At 44.5% G+C, this 27,999-nt stretch overlaps 1 protein-coding gene across 2 annotated transcripts in view; it reads left to right on the top strand.

Moving 5' to 3' along the window:
• Positions 1 to 1,543: 1,543 nt before the first annotated feature.
• Positions 1,544 to 27,999, top strand: part of spo11 (SPO11 meiotic protein covalently bound to DSB) — a 130,292-nt gene continuing 103,836 nt past the window's right edge. For both annotated transcript variants that reach the window (XM_031894053.1, XM_031894052.1), the window contains exon 1: positions 1,544 to 1,594. The gene's annotated coding sequence lies outside the window, so the exon portion shown is untranslated. The remainder of the gene's footprint in view (positions 1,595 to 27,999) is intronic.

The following is a 27,999-nucleotide window of genomic DNA, read 5'->3' as shown; positions in this document are numbered from 1 at the left end:
GGCAATTTTGTATTGTTTTTTTGTTTATATAATATTATTGAGTAACATGGGAAACATGTTCTCAAAACCCACAGCGTTTCAATTTTATTGGATATTTCTGTTAAAAATTAAAAGCAAATATCTAATTGGCTGCCTTGGGTGACTGTGGCAAAATATCAGCTATATTACAAATCCCATATGGCACGTCGGCCCATCGGTTTGTGCCCTTTGTTTAATGAGTCCTAGAATCATGTGCCCCAATAGTTTGACTTTGGGGTGTCACAGGCTGATTTTACTGTTTTTACACCCCAAAAGGCATTGAGACCCCCCCACAAATGATATTGGTGCATTCCAAGGAACTTGGTTACACCTCAATCCAATGTATTTCAATAGAGATTTCCACAAATGCTGAAGTAGGAGGCAATGAACAATGGCAGAGCCCATGAAACCCAATAGGGCTGTTCTGCCCCCAATAAGGGGTAATTATATCTTAGTTGGGATCAAGTACAGGTACTGTTTTATTATTACAGAGAAAAGGGAATCATTTAACCATGAAATAAACCCAATAGGGCTGTTCTGCCCCCAATAAGGGGTAATTATATCTTAGTTGGGATCAAGTACAGATTCTGTTTTATTATTACAGAGAAAAGGGAATCATTTAACCATTAAATAAACCCAATAGGGCTGTTCTGCCCCAATAAGGGGTAATTATATCTTAGTTGGGATCAAGTACAGGTACTGTTTTATTATTACAGAGAAAAGGGAATCATTTAACCATTAAATAAACCCAATAGGGCTGTTCTGCCCCAATAAGGGGTAATTATATCTTAGTTGGGATCAAGTACAGGTACTGTTTTATTATTACAGAGAAAAGGGAATCATTTAACCATTAAATAAACCCAATAGGGCTGTTCTGCCCCCAATAAGGGGTAATTATATCTTAGTTGGGATCAAGTACAGGTACTGTTTTATTATTACAGAGAAAAGGGAATCATTTAACCATGAAATAAACCCAATAGGGCTGTTCTGCCCCAATAAGGGGTAATTATATCTTAGTTGGGATCAAGTACAGATACTGTTTTATTAATACAGAAAAAACGGAAATACTTTTTAAAAATTAGAATTATTTGCTTATAATGGAGTCTATGGGAGATGGCCGTTCTGTAATTCAGAACTTTCTGAATAACAGGTTTCCAGATAAGGGATCCCATACCTGTATTATTATATATTATACATCAGTCCTTAAGGATATTGCATAACACAGGGAAGATTAGACAAGAATGCTTTAGTGAGCCTTTAGTGTAAATAAAGGGCAACTAAATTCATAAAAGAATGAAGGCCGAGCCCTAGTACACGTATGTGTTTCTAACATGCTTGCATTACATAGTAAGTTGGGTTGAAAAAAGACATACGTCCATCAAGTTCAACCATAATGCCTATATATAACCTGCCTAACCTTGTCTTAGTTTTCTTGTAAAGCCTCATTTCTTTCATTTAATGTTCATTTTATTTACGTTATTGTGACTTTCCCTGAGCTGCTCTGAACTAATCTGTGCTAATTTCTCATTTTGCAGATTGACTAATCATTTCAGCAACAAGTTTACACTGATTTGAGGTAAGAGCTGGACATTTTGTTTTTAAATCTTGCTAAATATATAATTACACTATGAGCAACTTTAGAGGAACTTTCAAATAATTTCAGTATTTACAGCCGGATGGATCAAGCCCCAGAGAATAATCACAGGCAATTAATTACCTGCTACTTAGTTAGACACGTACAGAAGCATTTGGCGCCATCTGCTGGCCATTCTCGGTATCTCCCCTAATGGAGCCAATGTTATTTGTGATTATTATGCCAATCACTTACAGTATCAAATAAACTGCATTTAGAAGGAAAAGTTTTCCTTTTAATCTTGGGATCACCTAAAGGCGTTGTTCACCTTTGAGTTCACTTTTAGTATGATGTAGAGAGTGATATTTGCAATTGGTCTTCATTATTTATTATTTGTAGTTTGTTAGTTATTTCACTTTTTCTTCAGCAGCTCAATTTATAGCCTCAGTAGCTATCTGGTTGCTAGGGTCCAAATTACCTTAGCAACCAGGGAGTAGTTTGAATGATAGACTGGTATATGAATAGGGAAGGACCTGAACAGAACAATAAGCTATTAAATGCAACAATAACAATAAAATTGTAGTCTCACAGAGCAAACGTTTCTTGCCTGCCGGGGTCAGTGACCCCCATTTGAAAGCTGCAAAGAGTCAGAAAGAGAAGGTAAATAATTCAAAAACTTTAAAAAAAAAAAATAATGAAGACCAATTGAAAAGATGATTAGAACTGGCCATTCTATATTATACTAAACATTAATTTAAAGGTGAACCACTCCCTTAATGCAGAACCCTAAACCCTAAAAATGAATATGGTTAGAAAAGTCTGAAATGCCAGGGCCTATTTTGACTCCCAGTCCAGACCTGCTGACCTATAAAATATATAAAAGCTGCACTTGGACACTAGCAATGTTTTAGGCAAAGTAATATATATATATACACACATAATTATATTTACTCTAAATGTACTATGCATATGCAAGCAATCAGATGGAGCTTCCAGCTATTACCAGTGACATATTGTTCTCTGCATGTCTTACCCAAACTGTAATGATAAATCATTGAAAGCAAAGACACAAACAGCTGGGGAAGAGCTCAGAGAAGGGCAACTAAATCAGCTAAAGGAAGGGGTGATCTGCTGTGCTAAGGGAACCTTGTCAGATTGGGGTGGCTCTGCCTTTGGGGGGCACGGCCAACAGGTGTAAATATGATATGGTCAATATGAAATGTGTCTGATGAGAGGAAGGGTTAGGTGGCAAGAAAACATCAACCAAAATGAGCTTTAATGATCAGCATAGGAAACGTCTTTACTGTAAGTGCACCAAACATAAGTCCAAACACACTCACATATGGGAGAGCAGGTAGGTGCAAGCACAACATTTATAGCATTGTAATTAGCATTATAGCCTCTCTCTCAGAGAGAAAGAGAGTAAAAAAAAGAAAGAGAAAAAGAAACAAGGAGAGAAAGAAAAAGAGAAAGAAAGAGGGAGAGGAAAGAAAGAAAGAAATAGAAGGGGCAGATGAGGGCAAAATAAAGCAGAGAAAAGAGTCAGATGAAGAAGAGAGAAAGAGAGGCAACTAATGGATTACAAGGAAAGAGAAAGAAAGAGAGAAAGAGAAAGAAAGAAAGATCAGATGAAGAAGAGAGAGAAAGAGAGGCAACTAATGGAGTACGAGGAAAGAGAAAGAAAGAGAAAAAGAAACAAAGAAAGAGAGAAAGAGAAAGAGAGAGAGAGAGAGAGAGAGAGAAGAAAGAAAGAAAGAAAGAAAGAAAGAGAAAGAAAGAAAGAGAGAAAGAAAGAAAGAAAGAAAAAAAGAGAGAGAGAGAGAGAGAGAAAAGAAAGAAAGAAAAAGAAAGAAAGAAAGAAAGAAAGAAAGAAAGAAAGAAAGATGAAGAAGAGAGAAAGAGAGGCAACTAATGGAGTACAAGGAAAGAGAGAAAGAGAGAGAAAGGAAGAAAGAAAGAAAGAAAGAAAGAAAGAAAGAAAGAAAGAAAGAAAGAAAGAAAGAAAGAAAGAAAGAGAAAGAAAGAAAGAAAGAAAGGAAGAAAGAAAGAGAAAGAAAGAAAGAAAGGAAGAAAGAGATAGAAAGAAAGAGATAGGAAGAAAGAAAGAAAGAAAGAGAGAGAGAGAGAGAGAAAGATCAGATGAAGAAGAGAGAGAAAGAGAGGCAACTAATGGAGTACGAGGAAAGAGAAAGAAAGAGAAAAAGAAACAAAGAAAGAGAAAGACAGAAGGGGCAGAAGAATATAGAGAAAATAAAGAAAGAAGGAGGTAGAGAGAGACGGAAGGAGAGAGAGAGACGGAAGGAGAGAGAGAGACGGAAGGAGAGAGAGAGACGGAAGGAGAGAGAGAGATGGAAGGAGAGAGAGAAACATGGGGAATATAAACATTTAGTGGAATGGGGGAATGGCAGGAAATGCAGCATGGGGTCTGGTTCAGATGCCTCACTAATACCCCCCTGTGGCCCATATGAAGAGTGGAGAGATGAAATAGCTAAACTGGACCCCCCCTGTGCTCACAGACCCCCTGTAGGGAAGACTAAATGCCAAACAAACAAATAAATAATAAAAAGAAATGATCCTTCACGAAATCTGCTAATTACCCCGAATGTTTATGTACCAGTGATGGGAGATGTGTGCAGATTTCTGGGCCAGAAGAAACCGCACTCCCTCATTAACCAGAAACAGAGCATTTTGTTTTTATTCTTACTCCCACCCTTCTCTATCCGGCGGCCATGTATCGGCCATGTATCGGCCATGTATCGGCAGCCCCCCTCACGTTAACTGTTTCCATGCCAGTAGCTGGCCTGCAGTCTCCTTCTGTTCTGTCCGGGGGGGGGGGAGATTATAATGTGTCCTGCTTCTCCCTAAATGTTCCCAGCTCCGCTGTACCTCATTCTGTGCAGATAGGGGAGCAAAGGTGGATAAGGGGTCTTTCCGTAGTTTGGAGCTCCATACCTTAAGTCTACTAAAAAATAATTTAACCATGAAATAAACCCAATAGGGCTGTTCTGCCCCCAATAAGGGGTAATTATATCTTAGTTGGGATCAAGTACAGATACTGTTTTATTATTACAGAGAAAAGGGAATCATTTAACCATTAAATAAACCCAATAGGGCTGTTCTGCCCCAATAAGGGGTAATTATATCTTAGTTGGGATCAAGTACAGGTACTGTTTTATTATTACAGAGAAAAGGGAATCATTTAACCATGAAATAAACCTAATAGGGCTGTTCTGCCCCAATAAGGGGTAATTATATCTTAGTTGGGATCAAGTACAGGTACTGTTTTATTATTACAGAGAAAAGGGAATCATTTAACCATGAAATAAACCCAATAGGGCTGTTCTGCCCCAATAAGGGGTAATTATATCTTAGTTGGGATCAAGTACAGGTACTGTTTTATTATTACAGAGAAAAGGGAATCATTTAACCATTAAATAAACCCAATAGGGCTGTTCTGCCCCCAATAAGGGGTAATTATATCTTAGTTGGGATCAAGTACAGGTACTGTTTTATTATTACAGAGAAAAGGGAATCATTTAACCATTAAATAAACCCAATAGGGCTGTTCTGCCCCAATAAGGGGTAATTATATCTTAGTTGGGATCAAGTACAGGTACTGTTTTATTATTACAGAGAAAAGGGAATCATTTAACCATTAAATAAACCCAATAGGACTGTTCTGCCCCAATAAGGGGTTATTATATCTTAGTTGGGATCAAGTACAGGTACTGTTTTATTATTACAGAGAAAAGGGAATCATTTAACCATGAAATAAACCCAATAGGGCTGTTCTGCCCCAATAAGGGGTAATTATATCTTAGTTGGGATCAAGTACAGGTACTGTTTTATTATTACAGAGAAAAGGGAATCATTTAACCATTAAATAAACCCAATAGGGCTGTTCTGCCCCAATAAGGGGTAATTATATCTTAGTTGGGATCAAGTACAGGTACTGTTTTATTATTACAGAGAAAAGGGAATCATTTAACCATTAAATAAACCCAATAGGGCTGTTCTGCCCCAATAAGGGGTAATTATATCTTAGTTGGGATCAAGTACAGGTACTGTTTTATTATTACAGAGAAAAGGGAATCATTTAACCATTAAATAAACCCAATAGGGCTGTTCTGCCCCCAATAAGGGGTAATTATATCTTAGTTGGGATCAAGTACAGGTACTGTTTTAAATATTACAGAAAAAAGGGAATCATTTAACCATTCGGGCAACAGGGGGGAGGCCCAGGCTGCAGATCCCCCCTCTGCTTTCTCCTTTTCAGCCAAAAGAGATTTGGGAACAGGGATTCTCTATGCAGACATTTCTTTATTGAGTGTTCCCATCAGCCAACAAACTATGACACAACTCTCACATTCTGGTGCACAAACACAATATACGGATTGGGCTCCCCCTATGGGAAAGCTCAGGCACATACCAAACAAGGGTTACACAATGACAACACAACTACGACTGAAGGGCTTTAATATCAAGAGCTTACAATCTAAAGGCAGAATCTGATTTATTTCACATGTTCTACTATTCTGATTGCTGGTTGGCCTAGCCCTGTGTATTTCTACTATTCTGATTGCTGGTTGGCCTAGCCCTGTGTATTTCTACTATTCTGATTGCTGGTTGGCCTAGCCCTGTGTATTTCTACTATTCTGATTGCTGGTTGGCCTAGCCCTGTGTATTTCTACTATTCTGATTGCTGGTTGGCCTAGCCCTGTGTATTTCTACTATTCTGATTGCTGGTTGGCCTAGCCCTGTGTATTTCTACTATTCTGATTGCTGGTTGGCCTAGCCCTGTGTATTTCTACTATTCTGATTGCTGGTTGGCCTAGGCCCTGTGTATTTCTACTATTCTGATTGCTGGTTGGCCTAGCCCTGTGTATTTCTACTATTCTGATTGCTGGTTGGCCTAGCCCTGTGTATTTCTACTATTCTGATTGCTGGTTGGCCTAGCCCTGTGTATTTCTACTATTCTGATTGCTGGTTGGCCTAGCCCTGTGGATGCTCTACTATTCTGATTGCTGGTTGGCCTAGCCCTGTGGATGTTCTACTATTCTGATTGCTGGTTGGCCTAGCCCTGTGTATTTCTACTATTCTGATTGCTGGTTGGCCTAGCCCTGTGTATTTCTACTATTCTGATTGCTGGTTGGCCTAGCCCTGTGTATTTCTACTATTCTGATTGCTGGTTGGCCTAGCCCTGTGTATTTCTACTATTCTGATTGCTGGTTGGCCTAGATCTGTGGATGTTCTACTATTCTGATTGCTGGTTGGCCTAGATCTGTGGATGTTCTACTATTCTGATTGCTGGTTGGCCTAGCCCTGTGGATGTTCTCGTGCCCCGATTGGCTTCAGGTTAATTTAAGCCTTATTGCTCTGAGTGACTACAGGTTAATCGAGCCCTGTTAATATTCTATTGCTCTTATTGGCTAAATGATTTTTGGGGGTAGGGGGTAATGTCCAATCAGCTGCATGTTGAATCCATTCTAAATCTTTATTTCCAAACCCAATGCCATTTAAAACCCATTACTGTTTATAGAGCAAAACCAGAGATAGCAGAACCCAAGCAAATGACAAAATAAATACATTAAAATGAATGTACCTGAAACAGCATTCAAGCACGTCAGTACCTAAGAATAAAAAGCCTGATAACTGCCAAACCCAAAAATAAATCCACCCCCGCCGGTTCCGCTGCCCCTTGGATCTTTCCTATACTGCTGATTTATGTGTCCGAAGGGCAGTCAGATCTGATCTGATTCCACAGTCTCTGTAAGGAAGTGGCACCGTTGGAATGTGTATATGTGGGCTTTAATTTAGTAATCCTGTTTAATGGAATTTGTGTGTAGCTGTTTCTCCGACTCCCGGGATATGTTTATTTTCCTCAATCCGTATATTTATTTGATATCTTTTTAATAGCCCGTCTGAGGCCCCAGCAAGGCTGCTAACAGGGGAACATATAGGTTTGCTGTCAGCTTTAACATTCTTTTTCTTAGCCACTAGGGGTCAGTATATACACCTACAATGCAGATAGAACCCAGGGTGCAAATCTGATTCAATTTAAATAGCTCCAACCTATTCTGCAGCGCTGTACTGAGATTATACATCAGTCCCTGCCCCATGGAGCTTACAATCTAAGGTCTCTATCACATTCCCATCAGTCCCTGCCCCAGTGAGCTTACAATCTAAGGTCCCTATCACATTCCCATCAGTCCCTGCCCCAGTGAGCTTACAAACTAAGGTCCCTATCCCATTCCCATCAGTCCCTGCCCCAGTGAGCTTACAATCTAAGGTCCCTATCCCATTCCCATCAGTCCCTGCCCCAGTGGAGCTTTCAATCTAAGGTCCCTATCACATTCCCATCAGTCCCTGCCCCAGTGAGCTTACAATCTAAGGTCCCTATCACATTCCCATCAGCCCCTGCCCCAGTGAGCTTACAATCTAAGGTCCCTATCACATTCCCATCAGTCCCTGCCCCAGTGAGCTTTCAATCTAAGGTCCCTATCACATTCCTATCAGTCCCTGCCCCAGTGAGCTTACAATCTAAGGTCCCTATCACATTCCCATCAGTCCCTGCCCCAGTGAGCTTACAATCTAAGGTCCCTATCACATTCCCATCAGTCCCTGCCCCATGGAGCTTGCAATCTAAGGTCCCTATCACATTCCCATCAGCCCCTGCCCCAGTGAGCTTACAATCTAAGGTCCCTATCCCATTCCCATCAGTCCCTGCCCCAGTGAGCTTACAATCTAAGGTCCCTATCACATTCCCATCAGTCCCTGCCCCATGGAGCTTACAATCTAAGGTCCCTATCACATTCCCATCAGTCCCTGCCCCATGGAGCTTACAATCTAAGGTACCTATCACATTCCCATCAGCCCCTGCCCCAGTGAGCTTACAATCTAAGGTCCCTATCACATTCCCATCAGTCCCTGCCCCATGGAGCTTACAATCTAAGGTCCCTATCACATTCCCATCAGTCCCTGCCCCAGTGAGCTTACAATCTAAGGTCCCTATCACATTCCCATCAGTCCCTGCCCCAGTGGAGCTTGCAATCTAAGGCACCTATCCCATTCCCATCAGTCCCTGCCCCAGTGAGCTTACAATCTAAGGCCCCTATCACATTCCCATTAGTCCCTGCCCCAGTGAGCTTACAATCTAAGGCCCCTATCACATTCCCATCAGTCCCTGCCCCAGTGAGCTTACAATCTAAGGTCCCTATCCCATTCCCATCAGTCCCTGCCCCAGTGAGATTACAATCTAAGGTTCCTATCACATTCCCATCAGTCCCTGCCCCAGTGAGCTTACAATCTAAGGTCCCTATCACATTCCCATCAGTCCCTGCCCCAGTGGAGCTTACAATCTAAGGTCCCTATCCCATTCCCATCAGTCCCTGCCCCAGTTAGCTTACAATCTAAGGTACCTATCACATTCCCATCAGTCCCTGCCCCATAGAGCTAACAATCTAAGGTCCCTATAACAGGCACACACACACTAGGGAGCCAGTACCCTACACGTATGTAGAGAGAAAGCTGCTCTCCGTGCTGTGACCACGCTTACATGGGATGGCAGTGATGAAAAGGCGGCTTAGCGAATCAGCCCTCCCTGAATGAGGCCTTTTATTCATTGTTCCGCTCCCCTGTTTGCCGGACGTTCCATTCCTGCATGACAAGCCTGTTTGTTTCAGCCGAAATTCCACAGATTTCCCTTGTTTAGTGCTATAAACCTCTTATTAAAATAAAATGCGGCCTCAGCACAGACATATAACGGCATCCCAGGCCTGGAATCTCCCATTATATCCCACAGACACGAGTACACGGCCAGTCGCCGCCATTGTCTAAGAAATACAATAATTCAGCTTTCTTTTCACCTGCACTTACCCTTTAAATACGAGCCCTGGGGAAGTGTGAGACCTGCACTAAAGGGGAAACAATCCCATTTGATTTTGGGTTTCCATAAAAGTAAGTGGAAAGCCACAGAGCCACAGAGGTGGATAAAGAGGTTGTTCACCTTTGAGTTAACTTTTAGTATGATGCAGAGAGTGATATTCCGAAAAAAAATTGCAATTGGTCTTCATTTGTTTTTTAGTTATTTCGTGTTCAGTTCAGCAGGTCTTTGGTTGCTAGAGTCCCTTACCTTAGTAACCAGGGAGTGGTTTGGATGAGAGTTTGGTATATGAATAGGAGGGGGACTGAACAGAAATTTCCCTTTGAGAATTAAGTTCCTGGTTTGTCTCCCTCTGTTGGTAGAAGGCGGCAATGTCACTGCTTAGTAATTGTACTGAAGGTAGAACTGAAATAAAAGCTTTGCTGGGGGAAAGATGGGGGGTATATCTGTGCCTATATATTATACAGTTACATTATGTGCATATATGATATGGGGGTTACACTGTGACAGTGGGGGGGGGGGGCTGGGGGAAAGATGGGGGGTATATCTGTGCCTATATATTATACAGTTACATTATGTACATATATGATATGGGGGTTACACTGTGACAGTGGGGGGGGGGGCTGGGGGAAAGATGGGGGGTATATCTGTGCCTATATATTATACAGTTACATTATGTGCATATATGATATGGGGGTTACACTGTGACAGTGGGGGGGGGGGCTGGGGGAAAGATGGCGGGGTATATCTGTGCCTATATATTATACAGTTACTTATGTGCATATATGATATGGGGGTTACACTGTGACAGTGGGGGGGGGGCTGGGGGAAAGATGGGGGGTATATCTGTGCCTATATATTATACAGTTACATTATGTGCATATATGATATGGGGGTTACACTGTGAGCAGTGGGGGGGGGGGGGGGCTGGGAAAAGATGGGGGTATATCTGTGCCTATATATTATACAGTTACATTATGTGCATATATGATATGGGGGTTACACTGTGACAGTGGGGGGGGGGGGGGCTGGGGGAAAGATGGGGTATATCTGTGCCTATATATTATACAGTTACATTATGTGCATATATGATATGGGCGTTACACTGTGACAGTGGGGGGGGGGAGGGCTGGGGGAAAGATGGGGGGTATATCTGTGCCCTATATATTATTACAGTTACATTATGTGCATATATGATATGGGGGTTACACTGTGACAGTGGGGGGGGGGAAAGATGGGGGGGGTATATCTGTGCCTATATATTATACAGTTACATTATGTGCATATATGATATGGGGGTTACACTGTGACATTGGGGGGGGGGGCTGGGGGAAAGATGGGGGGTATATCTGTGCCTATATATTATACAGTTACATTATGTGCATATATGATATGGGGGTTACACTGTGACAGTGGGGGGGGGGGGCTGGGGGAAAGATGGGGGGTATATCTGTGCCTATATATTATACAGTTACATTATGTGCATATATGATATGGGGGTTACACTGTGACAGTGGGGGGGGGGGGCCGGGGGAAAGATGGGGGTATATCTGTGCCTATATATTATACAGTTACATTATGTGCATATATGATATGGGGGTTACACTGTGACAGTGGGGGGGGGGGGCTGGGGGAAAGATGGGGGGTATATCTGTGCCTATATATTATACAGTTACATTATGTGCATATATGATATGGGGGTTACACTGTGACAGTGGGGGGGGGGGGGCTGGGGGAAAGATGGGGGGTATATCTGTGCCTATATATTATACAGTTACATTATGTGCATATATGATATGGGGGTTACACTGTGACAGTGGGGGGGCTGGGGGAAAGATGGGGGTATATCTGTGCCTATATATTATACAGTTACATTATGTGCATATATGATATGGGGGTTACACTGTGACAGTGGGGGGGGGGGCTGGGGGAAAGATGGGGGGTATATCTGTGCCTATATATTATACAGTTACATTATGTGCATATATGATATGGGGGTTACACTGTGACAGTGGGGGGGGGGGGGGGGCTGGGGGAAAGATGGGGGGTATATCTGTGCCTATATATTATACAGTTACATTATGTGCATATATGATATGGGGGTTACACTGTGACAGTGGGGGGGGGGCTGGGGGAAAGATGGGGGTATATCTGTGCCTATATATTATACAGTTACATTATGTGCATATATGATATGGGGGTTACACTGTGACAGTGGGGGGGGGGGGGGCTGGGGGAAAGATGGGGGGTATATCTGTGCCTATATATTATACAGTTACATTATGTGCATATATGATATGGGGGTTACACTGTGACAGTGGGGGGGGGGCTGGGGGAAAGATGGGGGGTATATCTGTGCCTATATATTATACAGTTACATTATGTGCATATATGATATGGGGGTTACACTGTGACAGTGGGGGGGGGGGGCTGGGGGAAAGATGGGGGGTATATCTGTGCCTATATATTATACAGTTACATTATGTGCATATATGATATGGGGGTTACACTGTGACAGTGGGGGGGGGGCTGGGGGAAAGATGGGGGTATATCTGTGCCTATATATTATACAGTTACATTATGTGCATATATGATATGGGGGTTACACTGTGACAGTGGGGGGGGGGGCTGGGGAAAGATGGGGGGTATATCTGTGCCTATATATTATACAGTTACATTATGTGCATATATGATATGGGGGTTACACTGTGACAATGGGGGGGGGGGGGCTGGGGGAAAGATGGGGGGTATATCTGTGCCTATATATTATACAGTTACATTATGTGCATATATGATATGGGGGTTACACTGTGACAGTGGGGGGGGGGCTGGGGGAAAGATGGGGGTATATCTGTGCCTATATATTATACAGTTACATTATGTGCATATATGATATGGGGGTTACACTGTGACAGTGGGGGGGGGGCTGGGGGAAAGATGGGGGTATATCTGTGCCTATATATTATACAGTTACATTATGTGCATATATGATATGGGGGTTACACTGTGACAGTGGGGGGGGGGAAAGATGGGGGGTATATCTGTGCCTATATATTATACAGTTACATTATGTGCATATATGATATGGGGGTTACACTGTGACAGTGGGGGGGGGGGAAAGATGGGGGGTATATCTGTGCCTATATATTATTACAGTTACATTATGTGCATATATGATATGGGGGTTACACTGTGGACAGTGGGGGGGGGGGAAAGATGGGGGGGTATATCTGTGCCTATATATTATACAGTTACATTATGTGCATATATGATATGGGGGTTACACTGTGACATTGGGGGGGGGGGCTGGGGGAAAGATGGGGGGTATATCTGTGCCTATATATTATACAGTTACATTATGTGCATATATGATATGGGGGTTACACTGTGACAGTGGGGGGGGGGGCTGGGGAAAGATGGGGGGTATATCTGTGCCTATATATTATACTGTTACATTATGTGCATATATGATATGGGGGTTACACTGTGACAGTGGGGGGGGCTGGGGGAAAGATGGGGGGTATATCTGTGCCTAATATATATACAGTTACATTATGTGCATATATGATATGGGGGTTACACTGTGACAGTGGGGGGGGGGGGGCTGGGGAAAGATGGGGGGTATATCTGTGCCTATATATTATACAGTTACATTATGTGCATATATGATATGGGGGTTACACTGTGACAGTGGGGGGGGGGGAAGATGGGGGTATATCTGTGCCTATATATTATACAGTTACATTATGTGCATATATGATATGGGGGTTACACTGTGACAGTGGGGGGGGGGGGGGCTGGGGGAAAGATGGGGGGTATATCTGTGCCTATATATTATACAGTTACATTATGTGCATATATGATATGGGGGTTACACTGTGACAGTGGGGGGGGGGCTGGGGGAAAGATGGGGGGTATATCTGTGCCTATATATTATACAGTTACAATATGTGCATATATGATATGGGGGTTACACTGTGACAGTGTGGGGGGGGCTGGGGGAAAGATGGGGGGTATATCTGTGCCTATATATTATACACTATATATATATATATATATGAGAGAGGTTGGCGCAGGGGCTGTACATGGCGATTGCTAGTAAAACTGCCGAGGGCCTAGATCAGTCGCCGCTCCCCTAAATACCAATGTAACAAATCAGCATCTTAATCAGTTCAGCAAATGTTTGTGAAAATTGGCAAGAAGAATGTGCCGGCGCTGCCAATGTCGCTGAATGGCCGCTCCTGACGCTGAACAATAGGCGGCTTTTCACGTGAATCGGCCAACAGTTCCCCCTTTGTTTGCATGGGAGGCCAAGTGGCTCATAACCACAGTAAGGCGATACCCCCCCTCTCTCTCTGCGGCTGCAGAACCCGATTGTTCAGAACATTCGCTTTGTGGGCAAATAAGGGAATCAGATCCGTCTCTTTATCTGGGTCCGACAAGTGTGTATTTCAGCGCCTTTGAAGCCGTTCTCATTCCGCTGCCCTTTAAGGGCCCTTCAGATAAAATATTTCCTGCCAGACGCGACTCCGTAGTACAATTCCAGGCAGGGAAATAAAAATGAAAAAAATGTTGTATTTATCCGTTTGTACCCGCAGAGCAGAACCTTATTTGTGTTTGTACAGAACCCACACTGGCAAAACTGACTTTAACGGGGAGGTTCACCTTTAAGTTAACTAAGCAACTTTTCAGTTGGTCTTCATTTTTTATTTGTTATCATTTTTTAATTATTTGCCTTCCTTTCCAGCTTTCAAATGGGGGTCACTGACCCCGGCAGCCAAAACCTATTGCTCTGTGAGGCTCCAGTTTTATTGTTATTGTTACTTTTTATTCCTTATCTTTCTATTCAGATCAACTTCTGTTTATATTCTAGTTTCTCATTCGAACCACTGCCTGGTTGATTTGGTCATTTGGACCCTAGCAACCATCTACAACATATTAAACATTAATTTAAAGCTCCCCAGCTCGATGCTGTACAGGTATGGGACCCATTATCCAGAATGCTCGGGACTTGGGGTTTTCCGGATAAGGGGTATTTAAACAGTAATTAAACCCAATAGGCTGTTCTGCCCCCAATAAGGGGTAATTATATCTTAGTTGGGATCAAGTACAGGTACTGTTTTATTATTACAGAGAAAAGGGAATCATTTAACCATTAAATAAACCCAATAGGGCTGTTCTGCCCCCAATAAGGGGTAATTATATCTTAGTTGGGATCAAGTACAGGTACTGTTTTATTATTACAGAGAAAAGGGAATCATTTAACCATTAAATAAACCCAATAGGGCTGTTCTGCCCCCAATAAGGGGTAATTATATCTTAGTTGGGATCAAGTACAGGTACTGTTTTATTATTACAGAGAAAAGGGAATCATTTAACCATGAAATAAACCCAATAGGGCTGTTCTGCCCCAATAAGGGTAATTATATCTTAGTTGGGATCAAGTACAGGTACTGTTTTATTATTACAGAGAAAAGGGAATCATTTAACCATGAAATAAACCCAATAGGGCTGTTCTGCCCCAATAAGGGGTAATTATATCTTAGTTGGGATCAAGTACAGGTACTGTTTTATTATTACAGAGAAAAGGGAATCATTTAACCATGAAATAAACCCAATAGGGCTGTTCTGCCCCAATAAGGGGTAATTATATCTTAGTTGGGATCAAGTACAGGTACTGTTTTATTATTACAGAGAAAAGGGAATCATTTAACCATGAAATAAACCCAATAGGGCTGTTCTGCCCCAATAAGGGGTAATTATATCTTAGTTGGGATCAAGTACAGGTACTGTTTTATTATTACAGAGAAAAGGGAATCATTTAACCATTAAATAAACCCAATAGGGCTGTTCTGCCCCCAATAAGGGGTAATTATATCTTAGTTGGGATCAAGTACAGGTACTGTTTTATTATTACAGAGAAAAGGGAATCATTTAACCATGAAATAAACCCAATAGGACTAGGTGCTGGGGATTGTAGTTCAGCTGTAGCGGCACAGTGTGGGGGCCCCAGTTCTAGGCAGGGCCCTATGTGCAGAGCCAGCTGTGTGTATCCAGTATTTCGGGAAAAGGTTCCACTTCAAAGAAGCAGGAATGTTTCCCCAGCAGGCACCGTCCCTGTGATCTTTTTAACAGACTATTAAAAAAAAAAAGACCCTTTTAAGGAAAATGAAACAAATTTATGTGTCATTTGTGTCAGTTTTGGCAGTTGGTTGCACTTGGCTCAGCGGCGCACGGAAGGACGAATAGAAAGAGCCGAGAGTCCTGTGCGACTGGGGCGCCCTGGAAGGCTCAGCTGTGACTTTTATTGTATTTACATTGCAAAATGCTCTGCACGTTCATTCTACCAGGGCAGGACTGTAACCATTTATACATAATAGCAACAGCATGGGCAATTGGGGCGCCGGGGAGGGAAATTCAGCCCTCATACTGTTAGGGGCAGAAAACTCACATTTTGATCATTTTGATCACATTTTTTTTATTAATAAATCATCCATAATGGTTATAAATGGATTTAAAAATCTAAGCTGTCAATCATATGGTTGCTAGGGTACAAGTTACCTTAGCAACCAGGGAGTGGTTTGGATGAAAGACTGGTATATGAATAGGGGAGGGGCTGAATAGAAAAGAAAGTTACAAAAAGTAACAATAACAATGAAACTGGAGCCTCACAGAGCAATAGTTTTGGCTGCCGGGGTCAGTGACCCCCATTTTAAAGCTGCATACAATTGGAAAAAGAAAGCAAATTTTAAATAATTTGCAATTGGTCTTCATTTTTTGTTATTTGAAGTTTTTTAGTTATTTCATTTTCAGTTCAGCAGCTCTCCTGTTGGAAGTTTCAGCAGTTATCTGGTTGCTAGGGTCCAAGTTACCATAGCAACCAGGGAGTGGTTTGGATGAGAGACTGGTATAGGAATAGGGGAGGGGCTGAATAGAAAAGAAAGTTACAAAAATTAACAATAACAATAAAACTGGAGCCTCACAGAGCAATAGGGTTTGGCTGCCGGGGTCACTGACCCCCATTTGAAAGCTGCAAAGAGTTGGAAGAAGAAGGAAAATAATTAAAAAACCATCACAAATAAATAAGGAAGACCAATTGAAATGTTGCTTAAAATCGGCCAGTCTGGCCATTATCTGGCCAAAGATTGTCAGGTTTAAATATCCAATCAGACAAGGACTGCATTGGCTTGTGAATGCCGAGAGCACTCCATAGGCCAGCTGCTGGAAGATCAAAGCCAATAACAATTGAGCTCTTATAATGTAACATTTCACGGAAACCGCAGCTTCCAGCAACTTTCCTGCCTGTAAATAATGTAAAATCGATAAGATCATTCTGTGCCAAATAAACTCCCAGCACCCTGTGGCCCTAAAGGGTAAAAGTGCTTATGGGGGGCCAGCGCTGTAGGTACCAAGGGCCCAGCCCCCTCCCAGGGAACGTTTGTCATGTTTCATTTCGCTGCCAGTGTTAATGCGGCTCCTTAGCAGGTGTTGGAACGGCCTCCAAGTCCCTTTTTCCATGGATCTGCCTTAGCTAAATAAGCGCTTGCTTTGTAGTTACAGAGTGGAATTATGTCAGCCTCCGAAATGTGCCCTTCATCTGCCATGACTTCAGCGTCTGAGCGACCCACCAGCAAATACTGACGGCCAATCAGCAGGGCCACAGGGCTGGGAGACTGCAATGGGAGCCATCCCAAGGCCGATACCATAACATTATGGTACATAGGGATTCCCTGTACTAAGCACAATTCAGCAGGAACAGCCCCCTAAGTTTGCCCATAGCCTGTACAGAGAGATACCATAACACTATGGCACATAGGGATTCCCCTGTACTAAGCACAATTCAGCAGGAACAGCCCCCTAAGTTTGCTCATAGCCTGTACAGAGAGATACCATAAAACTATGGCACATAGGGATTCCCCTGTACTAAGCACAATTCAGCAGGAACAGCCCCCTAAGTTTGCTCATAGCCTGTACAGAGAGATACCATAAAACTATGGCAGCATAGGGATTCCTCTGTACTAAGCACAATTCAGCAGGAACAGCCCCCTAAGTTTGCCCATAGCCTGTACAGAGAGATACCATAAAACTATGGCACATAGGGATTCCCCTGTACTAAGCACAATTCAGCAGGAACAGCCCCCTAAGTTTGCCCATAGCCTGTACAGAGAGATACCATAAAACTATGGCACATAGGGATTCCCCTGTACTAAGCACAATTCAGCAGGAACAGCCCCCTAAGTTTGCTCATAGCCTGTACAGAGAGATACCATAAAACTATGGCACATAGGGATTCCCCTGTACTAAGCACAATTCAGCAGGAACAGCCCCCTAAGTTTGCTCATAGCCTGTACAGAGAGATACCATAAAACTATGGCACATAGGGATTCCCCTGTACTAAGCACAATTCAGCAGGAACAGCCCCCTAAGTTTGCTCATAGCCTGTACAGAGAGATACCATAAAACTATGGCACATAGGGATTCCCCTGTACTAAGCACAATTCAGCAGGAACAGCCCCCTAAGTTTGCTCATAGCCTGTACAGAGAGATACCATAAAACTATGGCACATAGGGATTCTCCTGTACTGGCCTGAATACCATGTCTTGAAGAAATACTGCCAACGTTTTTAATGCTAAGTGAACACTAATTGTAAATACTTATATTTGCTGATATTACTTGCCCTTTAAACAGCTCTCCAACTTCTTGCTGCCAAGCTGAAAAAACCTAAAATATGGAAAAGCAGGTGAGTTTGGGGGCGAGGAACTGAGGAATGTTGGGTGCAATGTTATAAAAGAGGGGGGATTGTATAATGGACAAGATACGGAGGATAAATATGAAATATAAAGTGGAACTGCAAAGTGACTTTATTATCACAATATTGTATAGCAGCAGCAGCACGTTGTGCCTTATAGTATCCCAACAACACCCGGGGCCCAAATGTGCTTCAGATAACGCCTGCTGCCCAGTTATTCTCTGCGGGACTCCAAGAGCCCAGTCACATTCTACTGCCCTGTTGCTATGGAAAAATAGGACTGTAGCAACCAAATTCTAAACTGCAGAGCTGCTGAACAAAACTCTAAATCATTCAAAAAACAAATGAAAATAAGAAGCACGTGCAGATTGTCCCAGAATATCTCTGTCTGCATAATACTAACAGTCAATTCAAAGGCGAACTTACCCTTTAATTGATCAAATCAGGACAGCTCTGGGACTGATTATTGTGTTAACTCTTTGTGACCTCCCGGCCCAACCTCGCTCACTAACTAGCATGACAAATGTCTGAGAGCCGCCAGCTGAAAAGGTGTTTATGATTCCCTCTAATTTTATTCTTTGGGTCAGTGCTGTCCTGTAATTGGCTCGGTCTGGTCTGATTCCCAGCAGGGAGGGGTAACTGCACCCAGGTATAATTAATACCCATACAGGTGCAAATTCTGTGCCTCTTAGTAAATTGGGCTATCAGTCGTCATGGAGCCACGCACTACTACTTTAGTGTGGCCCTTCCCTTATAGGGCCCAATTATTAGCCCACTGGCCACCTGGGCCCTGGCACAAAGTATAATAGTACTAATGTAACAAAAAATCCTCATTCACATGGTTACACCCCTGATCTGCCCCAACCACTGGGATGTACTTAATGAACGGTTGGGGGCACATAGGTAGGTGGGTGGCATGTAGGTTGCCGGGCAGCACGTAGGTAGCTGGGTGGCATGTAGGTAGGTCGGTGGCACGTAGGTAGTTGGGTGGCACATAGGTAGGTGGGTGGCACGTAGGTTGTTGGGTGGCACGTAGGTAGTTTGGTGGCACTTAGGTAGCTTATTGGCACGTAGGTAGTTGGGTAGTTGTAGGTTGCTGGGCAGCACGTAGGTAGCTGGGTGGCACATAGGTAGTTGGGTGGCATGTAGGTAGGTGGGTGGCACGTAGGTAGTTGGGTGGCATGTAGGTGGGTGGCACGTAGGTTGTTGGGTGGCACGTAGGTAGTTTGGTGGCACTTAGGTAGCTTATTGGCACGTAGGTAGTTGGGTAGTTGTAGGTTGCTGGGCAGCACGTAGGTAGCTGGGTGGCACATAGGTAGTTGGGTGGCATGTAGGTAGGTGGGTGGCACGTAGGTAGTTGGGTGGCATGTAGGTGGGTGGCACGTAGGTTGTTGGGTGGCACGTAGGTAGTTTGGTGGCACTTAGGTAGCTTATTGGCACGTAGGTAGTTGGGTAGTTGTAGGTTGCTGGGCAGCACATAGGTAGCTGGGTGGCACATAGGTAGTTGGGTGGCATGTAGGTAGGTGGGTGGCACGTAGGTAGTTGGGTGGCATGTAGGTGGGTGGCACGTAGGTTGTTTGGTAGCATGTAGGTAGTTTGATGGCACTTAGGTAGCTTATTGGCACGTAGGTAGGTGGGTGGCACATAGGTAGCTGATTGGCATGTAGGTAGTTGGGTGGCACGTAGGTAGCTGGGTGGCACGTAGGTAGGTGGGTGGCGCGTAGGTAGGTGGGTGGCACATAGGTAGGTGGGTGGCATGTAGGTGAGTGGCACATAGGTAGCTGATTGGCACGTAGGTAGGTGGGTGGCACGTAGGTAGGTGGGTGGCGCGTAGGTAGGTGGGTGGCACATAGGTAGGTGGGTGGCATGTAGGTGAGTGGCACATAGGTAGCTGATTGGCACGTAGGTAGGTGGGTGGCACGTAGGTAGGTGGGTGGCGCGTAGGTAGGTGGGTGGCGCGTAGGTAGTGGCATGCAGTGTTCCCTCTAAGCTTTGTACTTATGCTCGCGCACACAAGTTTTGAGAGCAGTGCACACAATAAATTGCGGAGCGCACAAAGAATTCTGTACTGTTCACACCAGTTTTAAAAAGTGCGCAAAATAGGAAATGTTTTGTACTCACAGTATCGAAGAGGGAACATTGGTGGCTTGTCTTAATAATGTGGAGTAAGGAGCCATAGGCACTCACTATATACTAGATGCCAGGGCCTGTTTGTACTGGGGTCACTATGTGCCTATGGCAGACGTTAGGCAGAGGGACCCAGGCCTGGCAGCGTTACACTTAAACTCACAGGATGGAGTTTGGGGTATTTTGGATCCTGGCAGAGCTTCGCTAATCACTGGTGAGTTTGGCCCAGTCTGAAGATTCCCACTTCTGGCCCACAATGCATTGCCTTAGGAGTGCAAAGTCCTGATTGGTGTTCCTGCCTGGGCATCAGTTGGGGGAACGCTGGGACCAACAGGTTGTTAAATGTTAGATGTGGCCGGTCGGGGTAAATGATAGGGGCTCTGCGGAGTGGATGCAGCTAAAAGCCCATTTAGGGGGAAACAACTAACGAGTCCCCCCCCCCCCCCCCCCCCCATCGTTCCTATCAAGAGTTGAATCGAAGGTGATTTCCTGCACAACAGCTGTTGCGAGTTTGACAAACTGCGGGTGGCACAGAGCGCTAATGGGAACCAGATTGTACAGGGCGGGGGACAGAATGGAGGCTTTAAATAGAAAAAAAGTGACCCAATCCAGATCCATGCATGATATGAGCTAATGCCACGGGGTGACATCATACGTGCAGATGTTTAGCCCTGCCGCTTGCGCTCTATATACACTTATATACACTTATATACACTTGTATATTGGCCTACAATGAGAAATGATGGGAGTGATGCACTGCTTGGCCACTGGGGGCACCGTTTCTTGTGTTTGTAGCCTATCTGGGAAGCAATATGGCAGCACCCACATAAACTAAAGGAACCCCAACAGCCCATAGCATTTCCCTTAGAAGACAGGGACAATAGGACCTAGAAATAAAGGAGATGACTTTAATTCTAAAGGGATTTTCCTTTTTCAGCCCTAATTCTTTATGGGCATCAGACAGAGAACTGGAAGGAGCAGGAATATTTGTTTAATCAATCCCAAGGGGCAAATCAGACTTTTATATGAAGGGCTGCGCGGTGTTAGGGGATAAGTATGGCTGCACTTTGACGCCAGGTTCACTAATAAATTTTCCTGGGGAAGAGAGATTCTGTTTCTGGTGAGAAGTTTAACCCCCAGGCTGTGACCCAGCGCATTTAACTCCGTAACGAGCACTGAGTAATCTACTGAGTAACCTAGTGGGTGGGTAAGTTACAGGCGTGGGTAGCAGGGTGAGAAGTGCAGCCATTATAGATGGGGCATTGAGCCAGTGGGGCAAAAGCTGAATCAGATACCCAAAGGGGGAGGGTAAGAGGTTATTTGGGAAGAGGCTGAGGAAAAGAATAGTAAGGGGTAGGAGGAGTACGGGACACAAGTCTAGGTGGGCAGGATAAGGGCACGGATGAGTAGTAGCTGTTTGAGAAATAAAAGGATGGGCCAGTGCTACAACAAGACCAGGGCTGTTAAATGATTAGAGAAGTGAAGGGAAGGGTTAAAGTGGCAGAATTAAGGTGGCCAATGGCACGCTATCGGTAGAGCCAGGTTTAGGTGGGGGGACGGCCTGTGTGTTTATAAAAAGGCATTAATTGACCCAGGAGGAGCTATCTTGGGGCAAGTTGGGGTTAATTAAGGAATGCCCAATATGGACAGCAGAGGGGCAGCTAGGGAAGCTGAGGCCCCCACACCGTGCTGAACTGGAGGAGAGAATTTGCCCAATAAGGACAGCAGAGGGGCAGCTAGGGAAGCTGAGGCCCCCACACCGTGCTGAACTGGAGGGGAGAATTTGCCCAATATGGACAGCAGAGGGGCAGCTATAGAGAGCCTGAGGCCCCCACACCGTGCTGAACTGGAGGGGAGAATTTGCCCAATATGGACAGCAGAGGGGCAGCTAGGGAAGCTGAGGCCCCCACACCGTGCTGAACTGGAGGGGAGAATTTGCCCAATATGGACAGCAGAGGGGCAGCTAGGGAAGCTGAGGCCCCCACACCGTGCTGAACTGGAGGAGAGAATTTGCCCAATATGGACAGCAGAGGGGCAGCTAGGGAAGCTGAGGCCCCCACACCGTGCTGAACTGGAGGAGAGAATTTGCCCAATATGGACAGCAGAGGGGCAGCTAGAGAGCCTGAGGCCCCCACACCGTGCTGAACTGGAGGAGTGAATTTGCCCAATATGGACAGCAGAGGGGCAGCTAGGGAAGCTGAGGCCCCCACACCGTGCTGAACTGGAGGAGAGAATTTGCCCAATATGGACAGCAGAGGGGCAGCTAGAGAGCCTGAGGCCCCCACACCGTGCTGAACTGGAGGGGAGAATTTGCCCAATATGGACAGCAGAGGGGCAGCTAGGGAAGCTGAGGCCCCCACACCGTGCTGAACTGGAGGAGAGAATTTGCCCAATATGGACAGCAGAGGGGCAGCTAGGGAAGCTGAGGCCCCCACACCGTGCTGAACTGGAGGAGAGAATTTGCCCAATATGGACAGCAGAGGGGCAGCTAGAGAGCCTGAGGCCCCCACACCGTGCTGAACCAATGGGACAAAAATGCATCATTTATTGCACCTTGCGCCATGAGTGACCCCACCCTGTATGAGGCCGGAGGGACGTGGGCACCCTTGTGCCCCTGTATCACTGTGTCCTTGAACCAACTGTACTGGGTCACGTGCCCACTTTATTGCCCTTAGGGGCCGAATCCAAGCATTTGGCCGAACCGAATCCTTAAAATCATGTGACTTCTGATTTATGGAAGGAAAAAAAAAGTGCACGTGAAGTGCTTCTTTTTAACCCTTCCGTAGCCTAATATCCATATACAAATTAGGATTTGGATTCAGTTCGGTATTCAGCCACAAAGGATTTGGGGTTTGGCTGAACCCAAAAATAATGGATTTGGTGCATCTCTAATAACAATGCAAGAGACAAAGATACAGGGGAAGAGGGTGGTAGTTACAGAGACCCCTGGGTGCACCTACAGGGCCCCATAAGCCATTGAACGGGGGCAATTCCCGGCATCTTATCTCCCGGCACCATGGAGCTGTTCAACATTTGCCCTAGAAGTCTTTGTATGGCCCCTTGGTGATATATACAGGTATAGGACCTGTTATCAAGAATGCTCGGGACCAAGGGTATTCTGGATAAGGGGCCTTTCTGTAATTTGGATCTTCATACCTTAAGTCTACTAAAAAAACAATAAAACATTAATTAAACCCAATAGGATTGTTCTGCATCCAATAAGGGGTAATTATATCTTAGTTGGGATCAAGTACAGGTACTGTTTTATTATTACAGAGAAAAGGGAATCATTTAACCATGAAATAAACCCAATAGGGCTGTTCTGTCCCAATAAGGGGTAATTATATCTTAGTTGGGATCAAGTACAGGTACTGTTTTATTATTACAGAGAAAAGGGAATCATTTAACCATGAAATAAACCCAATAGGGCTGTTCTGCCCCAATAAGGGGTAATTATATCTTAGTTGGGATCAAGTACAGGTACTGTTTTATTATTACAGAGAAAAGGGAATCATTTAACCATTAAATAAACCCAATAGGACTGTTCTGCCCCAATAAGGGGTAATTATATCTTAGTTGGGATCAAGTACAGGTACTGTTTTATTATTACAGAGAAAAGGGAATCATTTAACCATTAAATAAACCCAATAGGGCTGTTCTGCCCCCAATAAGGGGTAATTATATCTTGGTTGGGATCAAGTACAGGTACTGTTTTATTATTACAGAGAAAAAGGAAATCAATTTTGAAAATCTGAATTATTTAATTAAAATGGAGTCTATGGGAGACGGGCTTTTCTTAATTCGGAGCTTTCTGGATAACGGGTTTCCGGATAACGGATCCCATACCTGTATATATATATATATATATATATATATATATATATAGAAACACAGGGTCCCAGATTGAGGATACTCTCACAGTGCCAGGGGGCATTAGCCCTGTGTTATTCTACCCCTGCCCGTAGCAAGTTGTGTGAGCGCTTTGGAACATGTGACCGCGTGCCTTTAGGATGTATAATGGCGTGTGAATTCCCAGTGGCGGGAGCAGCAGAGCATCTGCAGGTGTCGGGGCCCGACTGGACCCACAAGCACTTACGTTACTCCTGTTATTACACTGAGACCCAGGCTGGGGAGAACTAACAGCCGCCCAGCACAGTTTGGATGACCTTTCCCAGACACCCAGAGTAACAGGACATTTCCACCCCCTTTTTGCCTTCCAGCTCATGACAAGTCCTAAATTTGCCCCCCCCTGCAGTGCCCCACCTATTCTGCATGAGTAACCAGCTCCATGTTTGTCCTCTATCGGTGATTAATCTCCCACTCGGTGACAGGCAGGCGCTCTCACTTTCCAGGCTCTGTTTGTTCTGGAACCTTCTGAAACTCTGTGTAATTATAGTGCTGGTGTAGCGCGCAGAGCCAACGCCACTCCGCTGGTCGCCTGTTTTGTTTTTCTGTTTAGCTTGTCATTTCCGTAATTACTATAATTCCTGGCAATTTTCATTACCGTGGCCACTTACTGGGTCGGGCACAGAGGGCATATTCCCTTGGGCAACGGCATGGATTGGGTGTACTGAGGCCATATTATATTGTGCAACTAATGTTATCTGCAGCCCTTCAATTACTGCTTAGTTAGTTGGAAGGGAAAAGTGTTGGAAGAGTTACTGCCTGCCCTGCTCTCATTTCCCTACAGAAATAGGGGTTGGTAGCACTAGGTAGGTACCTAATATATAGGGGCAGAGACAGGGGAAAGTGTTGGAAGGGTTACTGCCTGCCCTGCTCTCATTTCCCTACAGAAATAGGGGTTGGTAGCACTAGGTAGGTACCTAATATATAGGGGCAGAGACAGGGGAAAGTGTTGGAAGGGTTACTGCCTGCCCTTCTCTCATTCCCTACAGAAATAGGGGTTGGTAGCACTAGGTAGGTACCTAATATATATGGGCAGAGACAGGGGAAAGTGTTGGAAGGGTTACTGCCTGCCCTGCTCTCATTTCCCTACAGAAATAGGGGTTGGTAGCACTAGGTAGGTACCTAATATATAGGGACAGAGACAGGGGAAAGTGTTGGAAGGGTTACTGCCTGCCCTGCTCTCATTCCCTACAGATATAGGGGTTGGTAGCACTAGGTAGGTACCTAATATATATGGGCAGAGACAGGGGAAAGTGTTGGAAGGGTTACTGCCTGCCCTGCTCTCATTTCCCTACAGAAATAGGGGTTGGTAGCACTAGGTAGGTACCTAATATATAGGGGCAGAGACAGGGGAAAGTGTTGGAAGGGTTACTGCCTGCCCTGCTCTCATTTCCCTACAGAAATAGGGGTTGGTAGCACTAGGTAGGTACCTAATATATAGGGGCAGAGACAGGGGAAAGTGTTGGAAGGGTTACTGCCTGTCCTGCTCTCATTTCCCTACAGAAATAGGGGTTGGTAGCACTAGGTAGGTACCTAATATATAGGGACAGAGACAGGGGAAAGTGTTGGAAGGGTTACTGCCTGCCCTGCTCTCATTTCCCTACAGATATAGGGGTTGGTAGCTGATATACCTGGATAATCAGATACAATATGTGTGTGGCCCAATGCCAGCTCCTTACTCTAATTGGCCAAACTCACATGAAACCGTCTTGTACAGCAGATTATTTAATGGAATCCATTTGGCCACACAGCCCGTAAGAATTCCTCGTGCTTCAGACATTCCTGCTACTTACTCAAATTGAGTGCAGACCCCGTACCCGATATCCGCATTTGTGTGAGGTTCTGATTCCCAGCACCGCAATGCTGTGGGCCCACATTCCATATGTTTGAGTGCCAGTGTTTATGTCATGCAAAGAAGTATATTGAGCCCAAAAGGGGTCCTAGATATCCTTTGAAGGGACTGGAGAGGGGGCAGTAAGTCTGTGACTCAAACAGCGGGCGGGGCTAGAACTCTGTGAAGGCAGCTTACGGGGGGGGGGGGGCAGATGTTATATTTTTTCTATAGATGTTATATTTTTTTTATTTATCTGGGAGGTGTGGACCCTCTGGTTGCAATCATTGACTCAAAGTCTCCATTTAGGGATTGTTTGGGATGTGGAATGGGGTTGAAGCCAAAAGCCTTGCAACACTGTAAATAGAAAGTAGAGCTGAGTGTATCTGGCAAAGGTTTGGCAAGATCACCAGATTGAAGGATTCATGGGCAGGATCTGATTTGTGAGAAGGCCACAAAGGCCTCAGCAGCTGGGGTATGGAGGGGTTTGTTTATACAGAGGCTTCTCTGTGGAACGCTAATTTGTTTTGCTTGTGCTTGGAAGAACCAGTGACTTTCCATTCAAGATAAGATTTGTACCTGTTTAGTGCAAGATATTACAGAAACCATATGTATGTCCTCGTTAAAACAGTAGGCAAAAAGTTCAGCGCAAGCCCTATTCACTAAACTAATGTTAAAAAAGAAGGTTTAGTTCCCCTTTAAGGGCCCAGCAGAGGGGGTTACACAGGCAGTTAAACCTTGGAAGTGATTAAACGTCAGTAATTCCTTGTGGTTCCCAGCGAGCCAAACAGTAAGTCCGGGAGAAGATGTTTGGACCCATCTGCTCGGCCACCGACCGCATATTCTAGACAAACACCGAATTCTGCCTGCTCCGCCCACCACATGAAGCCTCCCATTGGCCGCACTCCCCCCAGAGATGGAAACAGTGGGAATATAATCGGACCTTCGGAACCACAATGACCCTTTAGTGAGGACACGTTTCACACCCTCCATGGGAAAGGACAAGGCAGCTTCCTCAACTGCACGGAGACGGCACTTTGTGGCAGGTCTGACCTCGCTGAACTGCACCTCTCGCCTCCCCATCCCGTGTAGGTTCTCTCCAGATATGGAAACATTTTATGAAACATAAAACATACAACAAACTAGTTATGAACTGCCAGCCCTTTCCGTGCTTCTGTGATTTCAATACATTCAAGAATTCGGAGCAAAAGCCCCCAAAAGCTGAAATGAGCTTACAAAAGTATCCCTATAGGATAGACTGTAGCTAGGCACTCTGTTTAATTCCCATGCCATAGTGTTTCCCTTAGACAGTACAGTATGGGGGTACAGCTTATTGTGTGCCCAGAACATTCCTTCTCTGTATATTTGTATTTATACATATGGGTAGGAGGTGCCATAGTGTTTCCCTTAGACAGTACAGTGTGGGGGTACAGCTTATTGTGTGCCCAGAACATTCCTTCTCTGTATATTTGTATTTATACATATGGGTAGGGGGTGCCATAGTGTTTCCCTTAGACAGTACAGTGTGGGGGTACAGCTTATTGTGTGCCCAGAACATTCCTTCTCTGTATATTTGTATTTATACATATGGGTAGGGGGTGCCATAGTGTTTCCCTTAGACAGTACAGTGTGGGGGTACAGCTTATTGTGTGCCCAGAACATTCCTTCTCTGTATATTTGTATTTATACATATGGGTAGGGGGTGCCATAGTGTTTCCCTTAGACAGTACAGTGTGGGGGTACAGCTTATTGTGTGCCCAGAACATTCCTTCTCTGTATATTTGTATTTATACATATGGGTAGGGGGTGCCATAGTGTTTCCCTTAGACAGTACAGTGTGGGGTACAGCTTATTGTGTGCCCAGAACATTCCTTCTCTGTATATTTGTATTTATACATATGGGTAGGGGGTG

The sequence above is a fragment of the Xenopus tropicalis genome, chromosome 10, assembly GCF_000004195.4.
Source record: "Xenopus tropicalis strain Nigerian chromosome 10, UCB_Xtro_10.0, whole genome shotgun sequence".
Lineage (NCBI taxonomy): Eukaryota > Metazoa > Chordata > Amphibia > Anura > Pipidae > Xenopus > Xenopus tropicalis.
This window is presented reverse-complemented; position numbering and strand designations above follow the sequence as displayed.